Genomic DNA, 25570 nt, shown 5'->3' with positions numbered 1-25570 from the left:
TATATATATATATATACATACATACACACATATTAGGTGTGTATGTGTGTGCACGCACATGTACAATCTCTTTTCCACCCATCCCCTTTGCTCTGCCTATAGCTTTGCCTCACTCCTTTTCATTTGTGTATCCACACCATTTTCAGTGCTTTCTTCTACACCCAAAACACTCGCACCTTCGGTACAGAAGGCTACACAGCTTCTGAACACTATTTTTTGTGTGTGTCTAGGAATCAACTGATGGGAAAAAATGATGGTACCCACAAATTAAAAAATAAAGTCCCCCCTCCATGTTGTCAAACAGGGCTGGTTAGGAATGTTTGAACCTTATTCTTTTTTATTATTATTATTGGAAAATGCCAGTGATTCAAAACTGAAAATACTTGAGGGAAATACTAGTTTGGACCAATTTTAAAAAATGCTGAAAAAGTTCAAGTTGTCAGTTCAAAATTACTTTTCGCTCAATACATAATAATCAGAACAAAGCATTTCAATATTGCAGAAAGGACATTTTGAAATGAACACGTTCTGAAACCTTTTTTATTAAATGGGCTTCATTTGGAACAGGAAAAAAATTGAATTCCTCATGAGATGAGACAGGGGTGTAGGTTGTAGCCGTGTTGGTCTAAGGACATAGGCAGACAAGGTTCCTTGGGTGAATTTGATATCTTTTATTAGATCAACATGAGATGAGAAGCTTTCCTGGCCAGTTTCACTCTAAGACAGAAACCCCTTTTGGTCACCCGGCCGATCAGGTGTCTGCCCTGGATTGACTTCCTTTTTGGAAGTACCTTGGGGCAGAGACCATGAATTTTGTGCCAGTGCTAACCTCCATATTCGCTGATAGCATGACACTTCCATCGCTGCCCTTCTCTACTGGTTTCAGAGTGCAACATTTATATCCACTAAAGCAAAACACTGGCATGAAAGCATCCTCCGGGTACCTAATGCTATTCACACTGTTCCTATGAATTGAGTTACACTGCAACATTAAATGAACCCCCGTTCTTTTCTTACACAACACTGCTGTGAATAGGGGTGTAAGGAAAGCGGTTTGTCTAGCTAGCTCTCTAATCACAGCAGTGTCTGAACTGTACATGTTAGAGTAGAAGCTCATTCCAAATGTTTTAAGATCCTGAAGTTCATTTTGTCATGGAAAATCCACCTTGCTGTTCATCAGGGAAAGCAATAGGACCCATGTCGAAGGTAAGGGATGACATCTACCTCATCTGATTGCCTGGGAGGGATTGAGGCATAGTGACTTGTACATGCAGGGTTTCTAAATGGCTTCAAGCAAGCTGGAAACAACTGGGTTGGAGGAGGAAAGGCTTAGCAACAGCCTAACCGGTTCACATTTTCATGATGGGTCCCATCCCATCGCCCTGCCATGAGCCTTCAGCTGGAAACACAATCCCATTCCTTCCTATTGTCCAGGCTTTTCCTTCCTGCCACATGCCTGGAATTGCGCCAGCGATCGTTTCACACCTGCTGTTTGTGACTATCCCGGGGTGACCTTTCCAACGATGGCTACCGCAGGGGCTTTCTCGGCGGATCGACACGAGTATGTACATGCCGGAGCAGATGGAAAGGGAACAGGAAGGGGCCTCGTGATGAATGATGAAGGATTAAAATAGCTCTCGCCAGGGCCGTTGGGGAATATTAGGAGGCAGGAATGAGGGAGCGGATGTTTAAAAGAGATTGAAATGTCACTGTGAGTGTGCAAGGCGGAACACAGTGTGATCAGATCCCTTCCTCCTTCTGAATCAGTCTGCTCCTCTTGCCCAGGTTGCTGAATGATGCCACCGTGCAGGGCTTGGCGGCTGAAGAGACGGGGCCGGAGAAGGAGGCCTCGTTCTGGAAGGAGACCATCCAGTGAGAAACTGTCTGCTTGGGATAAGAAACAGAAAAAGCAGGAGAGGTAAAGTGGAGAGCTTGGGGTCAGGTCTAGCTCCCAGCCTGAATATTCATGTCCTGATGTGACTCCCCTTTACTGCTCCTCCGAAAGGTGCTTGGAAACCAGAGTGCGGGATACAGCAGAAGACCTTGAGTAGTGTAGGACCCGCTGACTACCCTGTGGTTCCTCCTCGTGCGTAACTGAGAACACACAAAAAGCTGGTGCTCCGCTACCAAAGTGATGAGACTGGCATTAATGAGAGGATTAGATTTGCTTAGCCCACATCAGAACTGCAGCAGGGTTTCCAGGGCCAGAGTCTTAACTGGCTTAACAGCACCGAAGTGATGCCAGTCGCGACTCCGGCTACAGTCTTTAGTCACACAGCCGTGGACAACAGGCAGGCAGATTTCCTAAAATAAACAGCTGGGATTTGGATGGGGAAACCCGATTGCTGAAGGACATGATGCTGGTCATTCAGTGGGTGGGACCCTTCTCTCTGGGCTCTAATAAACACGTCAGCACGGTGCTGTTCCTCTCCCGCGTGGCAGCACAGGACCAACAACTCAGCTCAGCTTCCAAGTGGAGGAGAAATCAAATTAACAGCGTGGAGCTGGGCTGCCCAACGGGGTGCCCATGAGGGGTCAACATGGGGCCTGCAAGTTTCCGGGCTCCCCCTACTTCCTACAGCGTCCACTTCCTGACCTTGTTCCTGGGGGCAGGGCAGCCCATGCTGCATGTGGGGCAGGGGCACCAGGATACCCACGCTGAGCACGTGGCAAAAGAAGCCCACGTGTGTGGTGGCAAAGTGGGGCTGCTTGCATGGCAGACTTGGATAGGAGGGGGTGAGCTGTGTGCATGGCATGGGGAGGAGCTGCCCCTATGGGTGGGTGGCATCGGAGAGTTTGTGGCATTGGGGCCCGGTAGCTGGACAGCCCTGGCATGGAGGATGAGCGTGTTTTCTTACACCTGAATGTGAGTCCTGGAACAGCACGTAGCACATAGGGAAACCCTTCTTCTAGAGATCCCAGCTCAGCTCCCAGACCCGCTGAGCCTCAGGAACTGGCTCCTGTCTGAGGCCACAGCAGATCACACTCCTGCCTCTCCCCCTGCCCCCCCGCGCATAATAAAATTGACAACAAGGGATGGCGTCTTTCCAAGGATGAGCATTGGCTTGCAAAATGAGCACATGAACTTGCAGGACTATACATAGCAGTGCTGATGGGTGACACCTGCCATCACAACAGCATTAATCAGCTCTGCATTGTCTTTGGGACCTGCTCACTTTGCATCCACATGGCCAGGTTTCAAGTCAAATCCTGTCCTGGCTCCTGTCTTACACAGCTCCTCTCAGTGGCTTCAAGAGGTTTGCACCACTTGTAAGTCAGGACAGAATTTGACCCCAAATGAGGAAGCTGAGGGAGGAATGAGGAGGGCAGAGAGATGTTGCCAAAGTAGACTGAAGCCCTGCAGAACAAACTCCATGCTTGAGAAGAAAAGTCCTGCAACATACAGAGGTCCACGGCGAATTCCCCAAATAGCCCTTCACTGCCTATGCATGCCCACTCCAAGTGAGCCTTGCTGGCAGCCATTAGGCTGCACTGTGTGCCAGTATTTCAGATATCTCTGTCTACCAGCCCCACCATGCACCTTCACAATGGGTTGCCCTTTTCCTCCCACCTGGTTATGTTGGATTGCAACTGGGGAGCTCAGTAGGGTACAATGCAGTAAGAGAGGCTTAGAAAGAGGATACTGCATTGAGTTTAGCATAATCTACTAGGCAAGTGGAGGGGGGAATATCAAATACAGACAACTCAGCTCAACTTGTCTATGGGACTTAAGGTGATTTTTGAAGACCAAACCCCTTGAGAGCAGGTGTGTTTCCCTGTGCAAATGCCTGGATTCAGCTCTGCCTTCGGCCAATTCCACTTAGACTACTACGTCCTGTTTTTCTTGCGCTGTTTTGGTTTATAATGGCTTGACCAAGCCAGCGCTCACTGGCAGCCAAGTGCAGCCCAGAGCTTTCCCAAGTGTAGCTCTCCAGTGAAACATCTGGCGATGAAAGGAGGTCAAACAAGCCTGGCATGGACGAGGGCTTCAGACTTGCTCTGCAGAGATGCAGCCTGATGGGAAAAGAACAGCCTTTTCTGGGCGTCCTTGAAACATGAGGCTGAGAAACCAAAGCAGGGAAAAGAGAAAGCAAGCACTGCAAAGAGCATGGGATCAGGAGGTTGAATTTGCAGCTGCTTTAAACCCAAGACCACCCTGGTTGCCACACAAACTTACTGCAGTCTATCCAGAGGAACTCTAGCTGTTCTCACGTAGACAGAGGGTCTGACAGGCTCCAACATTACACACCCTGACTACAGTGTAGGCAGAAATTTCTCTTCCCCACCGTCCTGATATCACCCCAAATATTTAATGTGAGCAGAGTGATCTCTTTTGCAGGCAGTCCCTTTCTGTTTTCTCCTTATGCCTGCTTGAGAGCTGAGTGAATCAGGCAAAATAAATGAGAACACTGTGTTCTTCTCTTTGCTAACCCTGAGCTCAAATTTACTTAATTTATAAGCTCTTTGGGGTGGGAACCATTTATTTGTTCCATTTTTACACAGTGCCTAATACCGCTGAGTCCTGGTCCTTGATTGAGACAACACATCATCATCATCTTCATTCAAATATATTTAGATGGCATCTGAGGATTCATGGAAATACAAGGGCCAAAAGTCTAATGCATTTTACTGGGAATTATTCTTTATCTCTGGGCTGAGAGGGCATTAAAAGCCAATTGATGTTGGTTACTTCTTTCTTTGAAAAGGTTTAATTCATCCAATTAAGCAGCAAAAACAACACCATGTGACGGAGATGACCTATTACTTGCCCCACAATCAAAAGCAAAGAGAACAGTTCAGAGAACAGTGGAGTGACTGTTCATTGAAACAGTGGTGAATACGTCTACAAATTCAGGATGGAGTCATGGCAGAGGAAACTGAGATTGGAAAGGAGGAAAAACTTTCTCACTAAGAGGGTGGTCAAGCTTTGGAACAAGTACCGTGAAAGGTTGTAGAATCTCGATTCTTGGGAATTTTCAAGGGCGCATTAGACAAACGCTAGTCTGGGATGGTTTAGGTGAGGATGATCCTGCCTTGAGCAGGGGGCTGAACTAGATGACCTTCTACGGACCCTGCCAGCTTGTCTTTCCTATTATGATTCTAACTATTCCTAAACAAAGGATAGGGCCAAATCCACACTGAACATGAAGAATGAATCATCTGACCCACTCTAATAATAATGATCCCTGATGTAGATCATGATTTTCAAGGAGGGAGGCAGATATAGGGGTGCTTGAGCATGAGACTGAACATCAGTCCTGTCCCCTGCCACCCTCAACTCACAGGGGTAATGAGTCGCACAACTCTCCTCTACCTCTTCTATTTCTAGACTAACTCTTGGATATGTCACCTGGCAGCTGCCATGAGCCCAAAACCCCTTGTCTTGTAAGGGGACTGAATTGATAGCACAAGGAGCAATGGTCTCAAGTTGCAGCAAGGGAGCTTTAGGCTGGATATTAGGAAAAACTTTCTCATGAGGAGGGTAGTAAAGCAGCAGAACAGGTTACCCAGAGAGGTGGTGCAAGCTCCATCCTTGGAGGTTTTTAACACCCGGTTTGACAAAGCCCTGGCTGGAGTGATCTAGTTGGGGATGGTCCTGCTTTGAGCAGGGGGTTGGACTAAATGACCTCCTGAGGTCCCTTCCAGCCCTCATTTTCTATGAGTCTAGGAATTTAGGGATGCAGCAAGGCAATGCCTGTGAAGAGTCTTCTCTTTCTGAGATTTACTCCCTCTAGCAACTCAATCAAAGCTGGAGTTGGTTAATGGTAGCATGTGCTTATTTCCTGAGGTACGTAAGTGTGTGATGCAAATTGCTGTGTATTGCAATGGAGTCTAGATGCCATGGTGAGAGGCAGCCTCTGGACGCGTAATAGCAGCTGTTGTCTCCATGCAATAGATATAAAGGGCTGCAACTGCATGTGGAAGCCAGCTTGAATCCAGAAAGGGTTGGATATTTTTAATTTGCACAAATGAATTCATAATTTGCATACTGCTCCCCTATCTTCAGCCCCTTAGTCCCAGCTTTCCAGGCAGGGTTGTCTGTATTCATCTTCATAGGCTTCACTGCTGCCTCACTGAAGCCCTATTGCACAGACCCAAGCAGATCCACAGAAAGTAACAGCGGATGCAATGCACCACAATGTGCTTCACATAACGCAGCGGGGGGAAAGCTTGAGCCATCTCCCTGGAAAGGCAACTTCACAGTGAGGCTCCATGGGCCACGTTTTTTCCCCAAAATCATATAGGGGCTCACACTTCAGAAGGGGACTTACCATGGGCTCAGTATGAATTTGCCCATACTCAGAAGCCCATAGCATTAGAGATGGTGTGTCTGTATATACCCACCGGCTTAGATCAGCTCCGGCAAGGTGGAAGGTTGGAGGATGCAAATTCACATTTATGATGCTGGCATGCAACTGTAGATACTGCTTATGAAAACTGGGCTTTAAATGTGTTAGAGACAAAATTATAAGGTTTCAGATCTCTGAGTTTCTTTCTCCACTGCCTTCCAGTTTGGAAGCCTCAACTTCTCTCTAACCGCTGGGATAAGATAACCTCCTGATTTCCAGACCAAAAACTACACTGGCTGCACCTGACTGGAAATGGGAATTTAGTCATAACATAAAAAGTTGCACCAGATGCCACTGCAGAGTCACAGTCACTTCAGTTCCCCTCTTTATTCCTGACACCATGACATTCAGTCCGGCTCCCTAACCAGCAGCGTAGCCAGCTGGCCAGCAAGTATAACCAAAAGTATGTGCTCCCATCTTCTCTCCTGCCAGAAGGGTGTGTACTTCAGTGGTGTGGTTGAGAAACTGTTTGGGAACTGGGCACTTTTATTAGCACACATATTGGCCTGTTCATAAGGTTCTTCATTTGCCAGCTCACTTCTTAGCTTTCTCTTTATTAATTTTGGGCCCACACAAAGCCTCCTTCCATCTGTAACATTTGCTGCACCGGTCTCCAAGGGTGCGTTATGCAGTCTGAAATCAAAACAGAAATGCAGTTGCCATCCAAAATTATGAGCCTGCAAGTTCTTCCGCTCTTCCCAGCAGAGATGTATGAGCAGTCTCTCCACACCATGTTCATTTTATTGCCTGTATCCTTTGGAAACAACCTAAAGCATCTCAAAACGGTTATAATCCCTGTTTGTTTTAGCTGTGATAAGCTCACAGAGGCCCTCCTTGACTCTGTGTTTTAGACATGGCCCTAATGATATGATTTGATGCATACAAAACATATGTGACATAAATACCCGAGTACCGTTGTCATGGGCTGGAAGGCAGACATGCATCACGTGAGCCAGGTAGGTCTAGGGTTGTATGCAGACAGGAGACCCCCGCAGGAAATTCGGGGAAGGGTTGTAGGAAGTGGCACTGATGATTCAATAGGTGCAATTCTTTTTCCTCCGTTTTAGTCTTCATTGTTATTGTGTCGGGGCATTGGTTCAATACTGAGTAAAGTCCTGACCAGCTGCGGTCATTCAAGATCCTATTGCATTTGCCGTAATTGTGTAAGCCCACTGTTCTGGCCTAGTTCCAGCACCAAAAATGAGCGTGTTCCACCTACAGAGGATTCCTCTCGCAGTTTCAGATGAAAAAGGTATTATTTACAGCGTAGTGTTGCCGTGAAGCTCTGCCTTGGAGGTGGCTGCAATCTGCCTCTGGTGGATGAAGTGACAGAGCTGGAACACACTCACAAAATGGTATTGGGGTGCCAAGTCAGGCACCATGTAGTATCGCTTCTCGGCCTCTTGAAGGCTCAGATCAAATGTAGCTAGGTAATGGCTGAATTAAAGTCGCCTAATCATCATGTAGTAACCCTGCCCCATGCTTTTCTCATCATTGTACTCCCTGTCTACTCAGTTAACCAGTACCAGTTCCCATCCTTGGGCTTCTCCTCTCAATCCTACTGTCCTAGGCCAACAAGTTGCAGTCTCATCTCCCGCACATTCAGTTCCTTGTCCTCACTTTCCCTCCCCAGCCAGTGCTGCAGCCAGGTCTCAGCAGTTTTGCAGTATAGACAGGGGCACAGAGAAAAGAGGTGTGGAGGAGAACTCGTTGTGCATGTTGCAGGAAGTCAGAGCATTGGGAAACATAGGAGACATCTGAAAGGACATGACAAGTGCGACTGCTGTTAGAGAAGTGTAATATGGGAATAGAAATTTCCTAGATCTCAATGGACTTGTAAGCCAGCAAAAGGGAGAATAAATGTATCCCTTTGAACACTGAAAGGCCTTCAGAGGGGCTTTCTCAGTAAAGATTCAGCCATCAGTACATATCCTGTGGCAGAATTTTATGATCCGAATTCAACAGGAGATTCAGGAAGCTTTGCTTTTGCCCTTGGGCTGGGCTATTGGATATGCAACAAGGCTTCCCTGTCCACCCAGGTCTGCTTGATGATGGCACTGTTAGCTCAGAACATCCCTTTTACTGACTCTGGATGGAGAAAGGAGGTTCTGTGATGAAAACAGGGAAAGAAAAGCTCTTGCTTTCCACATTAGAGAAGACGTGATAGATTTGCATCGGCTGAGCTGTGAGTGACATGGACCTCTCTATCCCAAGCAAGGCCTTGTCATGATCTAGGGTCAAGTGTTGTATGTACAGCATCAATAGAGTCGAACAGTCTGACCCCACGTCTGAGCCCTGTCTACAAAAGGTCTTCACTGCAACCCCCTAATGGGAGCAATTTGTTTTTCTAGGGTGCCCTAGATTCTCCAAACTATGGGAAAAGCTGTTCTTCGTTGGGCAATCTCTCCAAGTCCTCACAAGCTTTGTGCTCCTGACAGAAAAAGAGCAAAGTCCCTAGTGACCCTGATGGCTTTTATCACAACTGGGGGGCGGGGGTCATTATCAGCACCTTCTCCTTTTACTGCTTCAGGAGAGAATGCAGGATAAAAGCAGGGCAGAATTCTAGGAAAGGAGGGTATTTTACAGCTCATCAAAGAGCAGAACAAATTAATTAGTGTCTGATGAGGATCCATTCTGACCTGGCTCACACCAGCTATCTCTGCACCCTGCTTCTGAGATCAGACCTGTGCTGCGAGACAAAGGCCCTATTGTTATGGTGCTCAATGGGGCATCCCCAGCGGGTAAGCATACCCAACCTGTGTGCTTGCAGCTCAGGCAGTTACATGCTCAGCTGCCTGGTATTTGTGCTCGCTATTAGCAATCACCGTATCGGCATGTGTCAGTGATGTGCATAATTACCCACATAATCATGCATCCACCTTCTTTGCAAATCTGGGCCTCCTTCATTTCATAAAGCTGTTCCCCTCCTCTCCCGCTGGGTCCGTACTAGGTTGTGTCATAGCTATGAATGAAATGGCTTTCAAATGTGACAGCAGAACTGTCCTCCTTCTATGTTAATCAGACTTGTTGGGAAACTGAGTTATAGCTCAAGCTGCACCCCTCCCCAAACCCAAGCCAGCTTGGTCTTGATGGTAGAGACAGGACCCGATTGTGTCTAGATCATCTCACCGCACAGCCTCTTGAGCCGAGCCTTAGCTCTCCACGTGGAGAAAAAACTTTGCAAGCAAAAATGTCCTAAAAATGCGTTCTTTTGTGCATGATTTGAAAAATCACTGTAATTTCCATCTGAGAACTATTTGTCCTGATCCTGAGCTTCAGCTGAACTCATTTTTGTAGTTTAATTCAGTCAGCAGATGCCATCAGAATGTTAATGCCTTCTTAATTCTCACCTACATGCTTTTATTCTTATTAATTTGGTATCTGGGGCTTTAGGAGTCTTTTTTTTTTTTTTGCTACTCTGATCAGTTGAAATGATCTGATGGCAGCATTTCTGTATGGATGCAGCAGGGTGGTGTGTAATGGGGCAGCACAGATCCATGTTTGCAGCATACCCTGCAGCACACTCCACTGTTGTACTGAGCAAGAGTGGGCGATGTGATGTTTCTAGGTGATCACAAGTGAAGCTCTAGGAATAACTGCAGGGGGAACACAAGTCTGAAGACCATTTCCCTTTCTATTTTTTAATCGTGCTTGTGCTGTATCAGTTGACTGGGTCCTTCTGGTAGACTGGCAGACCGAGAGAAGGGTGACAGTGTAGTGTGGCCGTGAATGTAAACAGGCACATTTGTGAGCCAGCACTCAGCGGTGAAGCAGTAGAAGAGCGATCACAATGCCTGCATGGGAGTTTCGGCTTGTGCAAAATGCCTACAGAACAATCCAGGAGCAGGACTGCAGCTCATAAAGACATGCCTGAGCTAGCATCAGTGTGGGTATTTGTTGCAGTATACCTGTAGCACAGGTGACCTTAGTGAGAGCTGAACAGTTGAATTCACCCAGGACCCCAGGTGGTTGGAGCATGAGTTGGCACGGCTACCTTGCAGTGGGTACCCTTCCCTTGCTAACTGATGGTCACACACACTGTAGTGTAGTCACACCTTTGACATGCCCTTAAGGATATGGGTTACGCAGAGCCCTCAGTCCTTGTTCACATCACCTCAACACTGTGCCTTCATCACTTGACCAGGAGTGTCTCCTATAACATGGCACTCACATCAGCTATGTACTAATAATATCTAGTTCACCTATCATTGAGCCCTTCTTGAGCGGGAGACTCTTCTGGTGATAGAGAGCTGGAGAGCCGCTTCTGCACTGATCTCCCCTTTGCCGATGATGTGGACGGTCTGACTGGGAAAAGAAGGGGCATGGCCAGGGCTCCCTTATGCCCAGCAGATTACCCAGCTGCTGAAACTGTCCCATGGAGCCACTGTAAATCAAAGCAACTTGTGATATGCACCAAAGATCAGACCAGTGCCTGAATGACTAGCATCACTACCGAGGTCCCTTGCAGCACTTTCATCAGGAATGCCTCCTAAATTGATTTCAAATGTATTTTTGTAATGGGGGTGGGGGGAGACACTCTGCTCACACAAATGCATGGAAATTGTGCAAGCAACCCATGTGCTTAACAGAGCTGGGAGGTGCTTGCACAGTGTGAGTACTCTTGCCTCTATGAAAAGTGACACACGATATAAGTGCGCTGCGAGGAAATGAGGGATAAGGCCTTTGCTGTAGCAGTCAGGGGAGTTTATTAACCACCTTCTGCTGGCATCTGGGCCTGGCTTTCAGGAGCTCCTGCTGTGCACACCCAGGGGTGGGTGCAGGTGTCACACAGCTGCTCACATATGTATCTGCATGCTGATGTTCCCAAAGGTGGCATTTCTCAACATGTCAGCCTAGCACCCCGCTGCCTTCCCTCTCTCATAACACAGGCATCGTAAGGCAAACAAAAGTCAAGTCCTTTGCACAGAAAGGCTTTGGAGCTTGCTTGGCAAGTGGGTTTCATTTCCTCTTCAGCTCTAATGCTTTAATTAAAATCCATCCCACCTCGACTTGCCGATTTCCTTTTCTCCTGACATTTAAATGCCCTGATGCCGGCATTCACATCTCACTAGCTCCATGACATTTCCTGGCCTTTCTCCTTCTTTTTATCTATTTTTCTTCCCGGCTACCACCTCCCCTTACAAAGCACTCCAGCCTCCTGGTCCCATTGTCCTCTGGCAGGGTGGCTGCGGCAGGCTCTTTGTCACATCACGGTGACCCGGCTGGTGTGGCAGCAGAAGGTTGAGCCCTTTTTCTTCCTATACCCTGTTTACCTAGGCTTTCTGGTAGAAATCTCAGTGTATTCAGGGAAATGTTTTACTTCCAAAGGGGCTTCCCATTATGTATCATTCATGAGATCTAGGGAAACCTCTTCCCCTTATGGGACAAGCTCAGGATTTGCTCCATTACCCCCTGTGATGTTGAGAGAACCAGGAGCTCAGATGTGTCAGCATAGCCTGTGGCAAGCAGTGGGGATGAGATGCTCCCACCACAGTCAAAGCTGCTTCTTCACATTTCATTGAGGCCAAAGAGGCAGCCCTCTCAAGGGCTCTTGTTGTGTGGAAGGCCACTGAGCAATTTTCCAGTGGAATGAAGATTTATAGATATATTTTGTTACAGCACTATTAAGGTCAGAACCATCCCACTAAAAGCAACAGACACAGTTCTGGTAGAAATGATCCATTTCCTGCTGCCAATATTAGCACTGTAGTGTCGGTACTGGGATGGTAGCTAGCCCAGAGCAAATGAAATGCCAACTGTGACTGTACAGCAAACATGACCGACCTCCTGTCTCGCTGTGTGATGGCATCTAAATCCCTGTAAAACCCTAGTCAAATCCTGGAAAGAGCCTGTATTTTGGAAAACCACCATCTGGCTTGGTTTGGGGTTGAACTTAATGGGCCTAATGAAAAATGCTGCATTAAAAGAATACATTGGGTTTGGACTCAGGACTGGTGGAGCCTGAAATTCTGGCCTGGATGAGGCTATTTATAGGATGAACACCACTAGCTTAGTCACACCAGCAGTTCTGTTGCTCTCTAGAAGAGGTGAGTGTCATATGCATGTGCACATGCTCCCTTCTAGTTATATTCTCCGGCAGGGGACAGACTATCTGAGACTTGCCAATGCTCAGAGCTACAGCACCAGGAAGAAGCCAAGAAATTCAAACTCACTAGTTGAGATCCCAGGATTATTGACATCTGCCTCATAAACCAACGGTATGTCTACATGGATAATAGGCCATAGGTTCGGGCATGTGTTAATGCTTGTACCTCCCAGCCATCCATGCCAAAAATCCTTACACTCATCTCCTGCAGTGAGTATAACCCAGGAGCACAAGCCCTGCCTGAGTTCAGGGTATGTGCCTCCCTTAGCCACTACTTTGCCTCTTTATGTGGCCATTCTGCAGTGAGGTTACAGCAGAGCTTTTTTTTTTTTAAATTTTGTGTCTTTGGCCAAATCAGCCAAATCAGTTCCAAGTTCTATCAACCGGGTGGAGCTCAGTCGTTCAAATCTGAGTGACGCTACCATTGGCAAATATCTTCCCTCCGGGAGCTTCCAATACTCCTAAATCCATGGGAGGTATCCTATGTGCAAGCCCCAAGCCCGGAGGCCTTGGGGTTCAGGTACCCCCTACTCTCGCTTGTCCCTAGCCAAAAGGCCATAGGAGCAAGCTAGAAAGAAACCCTGAGAGCAATCCCCCATTGCCATATATTGTGAAGCCAAGATCCTCCCATTGGGAGGCTATAGTAGACTCTCATAGGAGGCCTGTCCACTGTGCAATGGACAGGTCTCCACCCTCAACTACACCAAGTCATTCAAGCCTGGGAAGGGGATCTCCCCTTCCAGATACAGTGAAACCACCTGACCCAACACCATCATCATGGTGTGTCTCCTGAATTGCAGAGCTCCACTACAGGCAGTCCTCCACTGGCATTCCCACAGTTCCCTGTTCTGGACTCTTCTGCACATCTCCTTCTATTCTCTGCAAGCCAGATAGCTCCCAGGTCAGCATTGAAGCCCTCATTTTCTTTACGGACTACTCCAAGCGACTAGGATGGCCCCTACCAGCTCCTGACTGCCAGCTGATGCTCACTGCACCAAGCCAAGGGTGAGTCCCGGACACCAGAGCAGCATATGCGGGGTCTGGTTAATGCCTGCAGGGAGTACAGCACCCCCCACCCCAGCTTCTGGCCACAGCGCCTGGAATATCCACTATCAAAATGCATTCCCCAGACCAGTCTGCAGGGCTGGAGCCTATCGAGCCCCCTGAGCAGTGATACCCAAAGGCAGTGGATGCAAAGCAGAGGTCTGGCCATGCTCTAGCTTCATGTCCCTACTGTGCAGAGCTCACAGGGGGGATCACTGTCAGTGCTCCAAATACCAATCCATTCTTCTCCCTGGGATCTACTTTACAGTGAAGAGGGAGAAGAGGCTGTTGCAGCAGGATCCCAATATGGGATTGCCATTATGATGCTTCCATCCATGGCAAGCCAGAGCAGCCAGCTGATCAAATGGGGAGATCCTACAGATGTCCTAAGTAATGTCTCCAGGGACCTGCTTGATGGCAAACTCCTGATGCGTCCTCAGAGGTGGAACCAGAGCCCAGGTGCTGAATGCCATCTTTATTATTGCTTTAAGAGATGTTTGGGGATACAGTGGAAGGGATTTCCTTGGAGATTTTTAAGACCCAAGTAGACAAAGCCTTGGCTGAGATGATCTAGTTGGGGCTAGTCCTGATTTGAGCAGGGGGTTGGACTAGATGACCTCCCAAGCTCCCTTCCAACCCTCGTTTTCTATGATTCTATGATTTCAGGGAGGTGACCACAAGTATGACATTGGGGAGGGTTTGGGCTTGCCCTGAGCATGAGTGGTTCCAGTTTAGAGCAGAAGCCATGGAAGGAGCTCACACAGCAGTTAGTGCCCCTTTCCCTCTCACCCCCCTCCTGCTGCATACATCCCAGGATGGTGACAAAGTGGGAAGGAAATGTTGAAGAAGTACAAGCCAAGCACTAACACTAACTGGCCATGTTGCCTAAGCCATTCTAATTACAACTCCATGGTCTGAAGAGCTCTCAGGAGCTGTTACCTGAGCTTAAAGGTACATTGTTATGATCTGCATAAGCACGAGATTCATGGATTATAAGTCAAGAAAACTCATGTAAAAACAAAGCTGGAAAATTGCATGCAAGTTATACAGCCCCTGGAGTGGACAGTGCTCATCAGTGTTAGAAAACACCAGACATCTGTTCTGTCCTTGCTAGCCCCCCACCATGGAAGCTGTCGAGAAGGGACATTCAGGGATCAAAATGTTTATGTCCTCCACGGGTTGTGGTACAGGGAAGAACATGTGGTCCATGCTGACAAAAGACACCCTTCAAATCTCTTCTCTCACTAATATGGTGACACCAGATAACTTTCCACTTGTCCACTAAAACTGGGAAATGTTTTAAAAGCTTATTTATAAAGAAAACAGATAAAAAGAAAAGAACTGGCCAGATGTCATCAACTGGTGTCATGATGCATTTTTGTCTACAATGTCTGGACACCAAAACTCACAAACAATTTGCCAACAATGCTGAAAGCTACAAGTTGTGACCCTGTAGCGCAGAAATAATTTGGGAGGATGAAGATCCATTCTCTACAGCTATTTAAAAAGACATAATGGACTTTTTCTTTCATTCTTCAAGAAATGTTTCCTCTTTACCTCTCTGAAAGTAGTTCTCTGCTTCAAGATCTGAAGTGTCAGCCGTCCTGCCTGGGAGCCAGAGAACCTGGACACTGCTGCAGACCGCAAAAGCATTTCTTGGAAATGCCAGAGAGGTACAGAATTCAGGGAGGTATGGAAGGCAGACAAGGTTCTTTGGGTAAATGTGATATTTTTTATTAGACCAACTCAATAGTTGGAAAAAAATGTTCTTTACAAGCTTTTGGGCACAAACACCCTTCTTCAGGCATAGGGAGTGTCTGCTAATGATTGTGTGCTCTCTTAGGTGGAATAGATGCTTAAGCCAATATGCTAAATGCAAAGCCGTGAAAATGCACGTGTGTGGCAGGGAAGATCAGAGGGGATGGGAGTTAATGGGTGCAAGACAGGTAGGTCGGAGGGGAAAAGACACAGTGATAAAATGTAGCCGGTAAAATGTGGAGGTTACCTGGGGTTATTGGATGGCAGGCAGGTTATAATGTGCCACAAATCCAATGTCTATATTTAGTCCATGTTTTTTGTATCCAGTGGATTTATGAAGTGAAGTTCATGGGCTCATCTTTGAAAGGTGTTTTGTAAATTCCCTTTGAAGATTAGAGCTGAGAGACTGGGGAGAGAGTGGTTGTCTTGTGAGAAATGTGCACCCACAGGTAGCTGGGTATTCTTGTCTTTGATAGATTTTCAGCGTGCATTCATTCTGGTACACAATTGTTTCATTTCTCCTATGTAGTTTCCATCAGGGCATTCCATGCACTGGCTGAGATATGTTACATTCCTGGAGGTGCAGGTGGAAGATCCAGGAACGGTGATAGTTGTGCTGTGGCGTTTAGTTATTGTGGGAGTGGTGGTGATGTGTTGTCAGGTTTTACATTTCCTGTCCCAGCATGGTCTGGATCCATTTGGTGTGCTTTGGGCCATGGGAATTTTGCTTCTGGTGATGAGGTTGGTGAGGTTCAGTGCTTGTTTAAAGGCTAGGATGGGTGGTTCTGGAAAGAGCTCTTTAAGAATCTTTTCTTCTAGTATGGGTTGCAATCTGGGAGGTACGGAAGGCACAGGAGGAATGAAACAGAGAAACTCTTGGAAACAGAGATCATGCAGCAGTGAGACCAGAAGCTTGTGGGACCAGAAGCCTGGTCAGAATGGTGATGAACAGGACTGAGTACTGAGCAGCCACCCGCCAGGGTATCTGGGCAGGGTTAGGCACTCGGGGTGAGGGATGGGGGCTGTTAGAATACATCATGCAGATAGGGGAAGACTGCTCACAGGCCAAGCTCCTGAGCATGGAAATACTGATCAATGTCCACAAACCCATGTCCAATATGGCTCCAACATCTCATCTTCCCCGATGCTGCTTTCAGCCACATAGCTGCTGCAGGCAGTAGATACAAAAAGAGCTGTTTCCAACTGAGATTGCCTTGAGCAGGGGGCTGGACCAGATGACCATATGAGGGCCCGTCTAGTCCTGATTTCTTCTGATCCTATAAGACCTGAGAAGCACCAGGTCTGCTGAAGTTTAGCACAGCTTCACTCTTGCTTTGCTCTCATGTCAGGCCACCAGCTTTTGAGCTAGCTCTGCAAATAAGAAGCCTGACTGGTATAATAATATAAGCTCATCTATCATACAAAATTATATTATAGGCCGGTAGCTCAAGGCAATGTCTCACAGTTCCCATTAACTCAATGAGGAGCGGTAGCAGGTCCCAAGTGTATTAGACAGGTCTACTGCAATGCACTGATGGAGGCGCTTTCACTGAGGCATTGCAGATTCCCAGTTTGAATCTTGAATCTCAGTTTGAATGTGCATGTGCAACAGGTTAATGACTGTGAAAATGGGATGCCTGTTGCTTCAAATAACTTACCCAGAGCAGAGCACTGATGTCTTCCCCAGGTGCAGCGTGGTTTTACTACAGCAGTATATTGACTCAGAGAAACCCCAAGTGCAGGGTTATTCGTTATGCTTGGTATGTTGTAAACGGAGATCAAGAAGGACTTCCAAATTAGGCCTCTCTCTTCCAGGAGAGAACTGTTACATTGCGCTCTGAACATTAGTGGAATCTGTGGTACATGCGCCTGGATTTACCTCCCACCACTCCTCTGTCTGCATAATTAGGTCTCATTCAGAGTGCTGCTTTGCGTAGCGGCTGAAGAACCACTTTCTCCAGGCAACAGAGATGTAAAGAGGAAACATTTATTGCAGAAAGAAAGTCAGCCACAGCTAGTGGGTCTGGGCCATGGTTTCGGGATAAAGAAATGGCTTCTTTCTCAGAAATAGACCTCACTAAAAATAGCATCTCCTCAGGAACAGGGCTGCCTGAAAATAGCTGTTTCTCAGGAGCGGGGCTGGCTGCTTCTGAAAGAAGCAGCTATTAATGTATAATTGTCCCTCAGGCTGGTTTCTGAGAAAATGCTGTGTATTCAGAAGGCTGTAATGAGATATGTTCATGGGCAGGAAACACAGGCACTTCTTGGTTACCAGCTGTCCTGTAAACTCTTGTAGATCACACAGCCTTGTTTGGTTCTCAGGTGTACCAAGACCTATTGTGGTTCTTGGAGGCATTTTCCGGCACAGCCCTTAAAGCACGGCTGAACGAGACTGGCAGATAACAAAGTCAGGGCAGTCATACTGCAATCCAGTGTAATTGCATCTCTCTTGCCTTAGCCATGCACAGCACTGTAGTGTCTCATGGCTAACCCCAGCTTGGGAAGCTCAGCCCTCTTTCTACTTTGGGTTCAGATCCCACATCTCAGTGCCAAGTAGTGGAACTAAAACCTAGTTTCCAGCTTTGCTCAGTGTTTTGAGATATCATGTAAACATTATAATGCACAAATGTTACCCACAAAGCTTCAGCGAATGGCCTGATTTACTGCCTAGAGATGTGCAAATGTCCAAAATGACAACCTGGCTGGTCTCCTTCTAACATGCCTCAGCCTTTCCCTTTTTGCCCCTTCCCTGTCTCAACAACTCATCCTCAGGCCTCCTCAACTCATACAGTCAGCATCTACATCTTTTCCTCTTCTTTTTCACCCTGGGGAAAACTCCGGTTGACAAAGTGAATCTTAGAGTGAGAGAGAAGAGACAGACACCCCAGAACATGAGTGTCTTGCAATGGCAGAAGTTCTAAGGAAACACTGGTGACAGCAAACTGCAGATGGCTGTGGCTGCTGCTATGTTCGGTATGCTGTGGCACTTGTCGGCACCACACACAACACCCTGCTTTCAGCTGTTTGATCTTCTGCCAGGATTCTCTGCAGATCTCAAGAGCTAAGTAGGACTGGACTGCTTGGGTGGGACTTCTTCCTTGCCCAATGAGCAGCCCCAGCAATTAACCAACTGGGATCTTCCCTCTAGTTGGTGGGGAACCAATGATCCAGCATGGAAGAGCCCAAGGCATTTTTGATTAGCATTGTAAATTAATCTCTGTGTCCTGATCCACTGCCAACATCAGCAATTGCAATCTAGTTACACAGATGATCACTGCACTTGCTATCATCTATGTCTCTTTCTCTGCACCTGTGGGGAAGTTGCCTGCAACACAGAAGGACTTAGGTGACTTAGCTCTGATCCAGCTAGCTTAAGTACCCACAGCAGGGAAGCTGGGGAAGCAGGGACTTGAGGTACTACCCACACCAATGGTCCCCAAGGAGTTTTGTATAGCCCACTCTGAGGCCTGAGCCTACCCTGGTGCCCTAGCTATGTAAACTAAAGCTAGGGAAGACATGCACATACACTCCCAAGTGCAGTACATACATCCTTGCTGTCCATATTGCAAAGTAGCACTGCCCCAAGCTGGCAAACCACTGTTGATTATAGCAGTGGATGAAGTGATATATATCATATATGAAGGGCTCATATATCTCCTACCTACCTTAATTCATTAATGTTGGCTAAATACTCTGTGGCTGTCAAATGGAAGGAGCTAGGGAAAGGCAAAAGGAGAAAAGAAAGTGCAGATCCTTGGCAGATTGGTTTGATTATGCAGATGCTTTGCTGCACAACATTATCATATGATGCTTCACACTCCTCTAATACTTATCTCCCAAGAATCTGACTCTGCCAGTTGTAAATAATTAAAACCTTACAACTCCTCTCTCAGGGAGATACAGAGGAAAACAGACAGTTCAATTAATCCGTCATTGAAATGCAGCGACTACTGGGGTGGAACTGAGCCATGTTTCAGCAGCATGTAACAATGCTAGGACACAGGTTGAGGAACATACTCCTCAAATGAAAGCATCAGCCTGATCGATAAACTGCTACAATTTGGTGTTGACAGCACAGGCCATTTCATCATGGGTTAACCCCAACCTGTGCATAAAGTAATTTTTTAATAACCACAGGCAGCTACGTCTCATTTGGAAGGACATCACCTCCAACAGCCGAGCAGCCCCTGTCCCCATAGCTGTCTCAGAGACAAGAGTGCCACCTACTGAGTTGCCAGTACTCCCTAAAGGTCAACCTGAAACATTGCTGTTCCTGCCCCCAACTCCTGGCCTCTCGCATTTCCAAACAGCCTCACTTTGTGAAGTAAAAAAGGAAGGAAGAGAGCCCATGTGAGGAACCTGAGTGACAGTTCAAAGTCACATATCTGAAATCCTCCCCGACTCGTAGAAATGTAGAGACTAAATATCAGCACTGATATTTAGACAAGAATTTCTTCCTTTCCCCTGCTTTAAGCTCCCTCCTGGGTGAGCACATAGGACACCTCAGCCACTGGGCAGGTTTGATGAGACGTATCTGTTAGGCCACTTTCATTCCATTGCAAAAAGCGAGAATCTGATCTTGTAAAAATGCAGCCCTGGGGTAAGAAGTATCCCTGCCTGCTAGGTGGAAGACTGAGATGAAGGAAAAGGTCCATGAATGCAAAAAAATATGTGTATGGACATGCTGTGCCAAACACACACAGAGGAAAGAGAGGGGAGAGGAGTGGGAATGGAGCCTGTTAGAAGTCTACACAACTCTACCCATCAAATGAACAAAAGCATCCATCAATCCTGTGATAAAGAAAAATGTGTGTCTACAGCATTGTCCATAGAAAGGGAGAGACATGGTCTAATTATCTGTGCATTAAAACCAGGAACATCTGGGTTCTGCTCAGCTCTAACACTGCCTCCACTTCTGTCTGGGGCACATCTCATGACTCCTTTGTCTGAATTTGTGCATCTATAAATTAGGTTATCTTAGCTATGAGGGTCAATTAGGTAATGCCTATATAACATTTTGTAAGTGCTAAGTATTAACAAGAAAAAGAGGGGAAGGGAGGAGAAGAAAGGCGCGAGAACCATTTCAAGTTTGGAAAAAATGTTAGCTGGTTCAGAGATGGCACCAAACAGTGGGACACTGGTTTCTTCTCCAGACCTTTCCTACCCTCTGCAAGGCCCAGCAGTACAAGTCTCATGGTGGGAAGCTCTCTTTTATTCAGGCAGTCACCAGTTCTTCCCCAGAAGCCATGTCTGTTTACTTCTTGGCCTGAAAAAATAGGGTTTTAACACTCCCCGTTTTAATTTTGATGAGGGGGAGAACACAATTTGCAGCTGAAGTGGCTGTGGTCAAAGCTATACCGGAGCGGAAACCCCTGCTGTGCCAGCAATTTTACCTCATAATGTCTGCCTCGCTTCTGTGAGCGTTTTACTTAGCATAATTTATTTTGTTTTAATAAAGCTGCACTAGGAACATGAAATGGCTCCCCCAAGCACAGGTGTCAGCCAAATTGCAGAGTTAACAAAGCTGAGACAATGGGGCATGTCCCACAGAAACCAGAGCCAGGCAGAGGCCAAGGGAACAGGTCCCGAAGCAGAGAGAGGAATCCACCCAGAAATCTTAAATATCAGTGCTTTTGTTTCCCCACCTCTAAAATGAGGGTCATAGCATTAATTTACACTCTTTTTCCTGGGTAAAATGAGGGTGGTTGAATGTCTGAGGTGCTTTGAAGGAATAAAGAAATATGCAAGTGCTGAACAACTAATGAATGATAGTGTCCTCCTTTGAAAAGTGCTTTGAGAATGACTGATGAAAACAGCTATATAAGAACAGAGGCGGGGAGGTCCAATCTATCTATACTTATAGCTTAATTCTCTGAACTTTTACTGGTAGAACATTCCCTCAATTTTTTTCAAAGCAGTGAGAATTCACCATTATAGCTGCAGGCCCATTGTCCTGAAGAAGTCTGGCCATAGAGAAGACTCCAGATTCAACTCCTGACAATCCATCCAGGCCTGCTAAGGACCTGTGTGACTCCTGTCCTGGGGATCATACTATTTTGCTGAATCGGACTGGAATCTGTGCTGCAGTTTACATGCCCTTCAGCAGTATCAGTGAACCGAGCTTGTCTTCTCAGAACCAGGATGGAAGATAACGCCAAGGGAGTTGTCATCTGGGAAGCCTGCAGATCAAAGGCAGAGCATTCCCCCGCTTCCCTGCTACCAGACTGTTTATGCAGTCTGAAAACAAGAAATTAGCTCAGGTGATCTGGAGCCTCAAGGTGCCCCTCTACTTCTCAGCTTTCAGACATATTTTAAACCCTGGTCCATTCCTTTCTGCTTCAGTGTAAGAGGGATAGTAAAACATCTGGGTTCAGTGAGAGTTAAAAGAGGCAGGAAGGGATTTGTGGGGTTCAGAATAATATCTACCCACTCGTGATGTTTCTGCATCGTTTAGATCAGTGGGTGCTTTGTCCCTGGGTGCAGAATTTCAGCGGATGCAGGATCAGCCTCTTAGTCCTCCTTTCTCTGTCTACAAAACTTTTCTTTCTTCATCAGCCCAAGGCTAACCTTCCGCATGAAGCACATTATAATACTGCACTCCAAGCATGCTGCAGAAAAAAAGGAAAGATGTATAGCATTTGCAAAATACTTTGGATATGTGAATACTGACAACTACGATTTTCTCTATGCATTTTACTAGTAAAATAGCTTCATATTCCCTAAAGGGCCTCAGAGAAATGAAGGAAAGCCTCAGGGTAGCACTTCAGTAGGTTTTTATTGTTTTAGTTTGTGTGGAACCTTGTTGAAGCTGGTAGGTTTAACTGCTGTAAGACAGCTGGAGGAGGCAGCTAAACACATGCTTCCAGATTGTCCAGAGGCAAATGCAAAGCAGCTCATGAATTTGAATGCTCCTGGCATGGAGGACTTTGGCTGGGTGATGTTTAGGACAAGGTGTGTGTGAAAGTACAGGAGAAAAAGGGGCAGCATGTTGAAAGACAGAGGGGCAGCTTCAGCATAGGCCACAAAAACACTGGTCTGAAGCTCTAGGATAAGCACAGAGAAGGACGTTTTGGGTTTGGGGTGCTGACTGAAAGAGGCTGTGGGCTGTGTTCAAGGAAACAGTCTCTGGTTGTTTGAGTTCTTTGTTCAAAAAAGCAAGGCTTTGTATCTTCTGTTAAATAAACAACTGCATCATAGATGTCCACCTCAATCACCAAGGTCTCCACTTAAAAAAAATAGCCTACAGGACCGTAAATTTTGACTCGCCACTCGGGTCAAATAGGGTAACATTTTGTAGCACAGAACCACAACACAGATTCACATCAGTTAACTACTACTGCTTTGCATAGGATTGAAATGCTATTAAGACAAAAATCTATCCTCTCTCTCAGCCTACAAGAGGATGGATAGCTCAGGTCAAGGTTAAAACTACTGCAGTTTAAATGGCCCTGACTGGAGACATAAAAATGGTTTTCCATTTCATGCCTACCAATTCTTTAACTTCCACGATCCCCACGTTATCTGCTCTGAACAGTGCTATGCACTTTTCCACACTGAAAGGGGGATTAATTGAGATTAGGGTCCCAATTACTTTTTGCAATTATTTCCGATGCAAATTATCCTTACTCGCAAAAGTAGTCCAATTTAAGACAACAGGAAGATTTACATGAGTAGGAGAAGCAGTACAGAGCCATAATATTATAGTAATACAAGGAAAAGGCCATATACCAGTTCATCAGGAGACGCTTTCGCAATAAAAAAAATTACCGGTAAATACAATAATAAAATAAAGCCTAATTTAATAAAGGGTTTTTAAACTCATTTAACAAAGAATCAGGTAGGAATAATTTCTTCAAATGACTGGACATACTACATTCTCCTAATACCAGCTCCTACTAATAACTAAAAAGACAGCGAAATAACTGGCACTAATCTATTCCTTCTTTTTACATAAGGGAGGGAGTACTCTTCTATGTTTAGAAACTGATTTAAGTAAAATATAAACTAATCATCTAGAATGCCCTGAGAGCAAGATGTATTAGTCTGCAGAAGAGTATTCCGGAGAGTAAATGATAGAAGACCCTTTTTCTCAAGTCATTTAATGATAAATAATACAAAGCACTGGAGATTATAATGTAAGAATCGTGCTGAGGTTGGAGTGAGGAGACAGGCTGTATGATCTCAGAAATTAGAGATTACAGAGATCTATGATGCAGTATTTATGTATGAGCCCTGTGGGCCTCCTTCACTGTTCTTAATTTAGTCTTCATTATCCCTGATCTGGTGTAATAGTCCTCTACAGGAATGGAGATTAATGTCTAACAAATCTTGAGCCTCTCCTGGCACTTCAGAGGCATCAACAGCCTCTGTTTACTGCCATATCATTTTGCCTTGCACGTTTAGTACAATGAACAACATACCCTAATATATATGTATTACAGACTTGATGTCTGTCTTTTTAAAGCCTCTAGAGGTCAGGTTAATCTAATGCTTGTTTCCAGCAGAAGTGGTTCCCCTAAACAAGACTGACACCTGCTGGGGTTTTCTGCTTTTTGAAACCATCCTTCACTTGATCTTAGTTGGTTTCTCAGAACCCTTTTTTTCTGCAAACTGTGGCCTCTTTGCTGCCCCATTCACAGATGCACAGCAGGCAAAACTCATGTAAAAACATGAAAGAAATCTGGCTGCTGTGACAGAATTTACATTCAGGTCTGTCTCTGTCCAGTTAGTCTAATATGGTTGGAAGCAATCAGGACTTGTAATAAAGATGATATATCTTTTATTAGACCAATGAGATTTTTGCACAAAAAAAAAATCTTTATTGGCAAATTGGCAAAAATCTTGTTGGTCTAATAAAAGATATCGTCTCTACTACGAGTCCTGATTGCTTTTTCCTCTAGACCAATATGGCTACCACCTGGATACCTAATAGATTTTTACGTTTCAAGGTGAAAAGAACATATTTGTGTTTTGACCACAATTTGAGCCATCTTTCTGGGGGCGGCTATCCAACAGGGTAAGGTAAAGTGGGACAGTCTGTGTTTGGAGCACCTTTTCTAGCCCCCTCCTCATGCAGGGTGAGCAGAGGGGATCCTAAAAAGGACTGCTCGGTTACGATCGCAGCTGCTGAATCCCCTCCTGTCCCATACCGAGGGTGAAGCAACCGTAACACGGCCACCACCGACCGGCATATGGATCCGTGACTAGGGACTCCTGGTGCTCACTTCGTCTGTCCCCGCTGCCACTCGTGCATTGCTGCAGCACTTTGCGGAAGGTATGGGTATTGGTACCGGGTCTCGTAGCAAGTGCCGGACCAGTGGGAGATGCCTGCGTGTGAGGGTTTTTTTAATGTGAGGAGACCATTGCGCATCAACCGCTGCATGGATCTTGGCAGAGGAGAAACCTGCGTCCGGCAGCAAGGACATCCAAGACAACTGGGGTTCCTCTTCCACTGCAGCCCCATCCGCCCGCGCAGCCGTGGAGCAGCGTGCCTTCTGCATCCGTCTGCCCCACCGCTGAGTCTCCGTGTTGGGCTGGGCTGGACTGCTCTTCATCCGATACCTCACCTCTGACTTGACCGTGGCGGGTGACACTACTGGGAGTACAAGACTCCCAGCGGTTACGGTGGCCAACTCTGACCAAAGCTCTTCTGGGAGATTTTTTCCCCCACGCACGACGTCACGAATCGTCCCGTTCAAAGCATCTGATGGTCCGATTTCAGCACACACTCAGCCGATCTGGGAGGGTGGGCAACCCGACCAAGTGTTGTTTGTAGGGCCATCAGTGCGCGCGAATCCTCTCCACCCCATCACGGTGGCGGCGCGCGGCGAGATATTTATGGAAGCAGCGAAGCGGCGCTCATTGTCGCGAGGCGCAGATCCTCCTCGCGCAGCTCTGCCGGTGCAGCCATCTTCCCCCCGCCTCATCCTCTTCCGCAGCAGCTGGCGGCGTCTCCTCGCCTCGCCTGCTCCGTGGAGAGGCGGGAAGGGTTTGACATGCGAACGCACTGTGAGGTGCGAACACGCTGAGGGATGGCGACGGGCCCACGCGGCCGGTTGTTCACTTGTCCTACGGTCACGAGAAGGCGCGAAGGGAGGGGCCTCGCTCTGCCCCTCAGCTTGCTGACCCAAAGCCCTGGAGGGCCCTCGCTCGCCCCCTCCACTTGCAGCCCGCCCCGAGCCCTGCAGACCACCTGCGAGGGACGAGGCGTGAGGGGAACGCAACGGCTCAGCCGCGCAGCCAATCACACGACGCCGCTCAACGTCATCTCTCCGCACCGCCGCGCCGAGTGATGACGTACAAGCTCGAGAGG

General features: G+C 46.8%; 1 long non-coding RNA gene across 1 annotated transcript; it reads right to left on the bottom strand.

The window, feature by feature from the left end:
- Window positions 1-656: 656 nt before the first annotated feature.
- Window positions 657-25528, bottom strand: LOC132244667 (uncharacterized). Its single transcript, XR_009456375.1, has 2 exons — window positions 24408-25528; window positions 657-21866 (listed from the first exon to the last, which is right to left on the bottom strand). It is a non-coding gene; the product is annotated as an uncharacterized LOC132244667 (long non-coding RNA).
- Window positions 25529-25570: the final 42 nt, after the last annotated feature.

Source organism: Alligator mississippiensis, chromosome 13 (assembly GCF_030867095.1).
Source record: "Alligator mississippiensis isolate rAllMis1 chromosome 13, rAllMis1, whole genome shotgun sequence".
Lineage (NCBI taxonomy): Eukaryota > Metazoa > Chordata > Crocodylia > Alligatoridae > Alligator > Alligator mississippiensis.
This window is presented reverse-complemented; position numbering and strand designations above follow the sequence as displayed.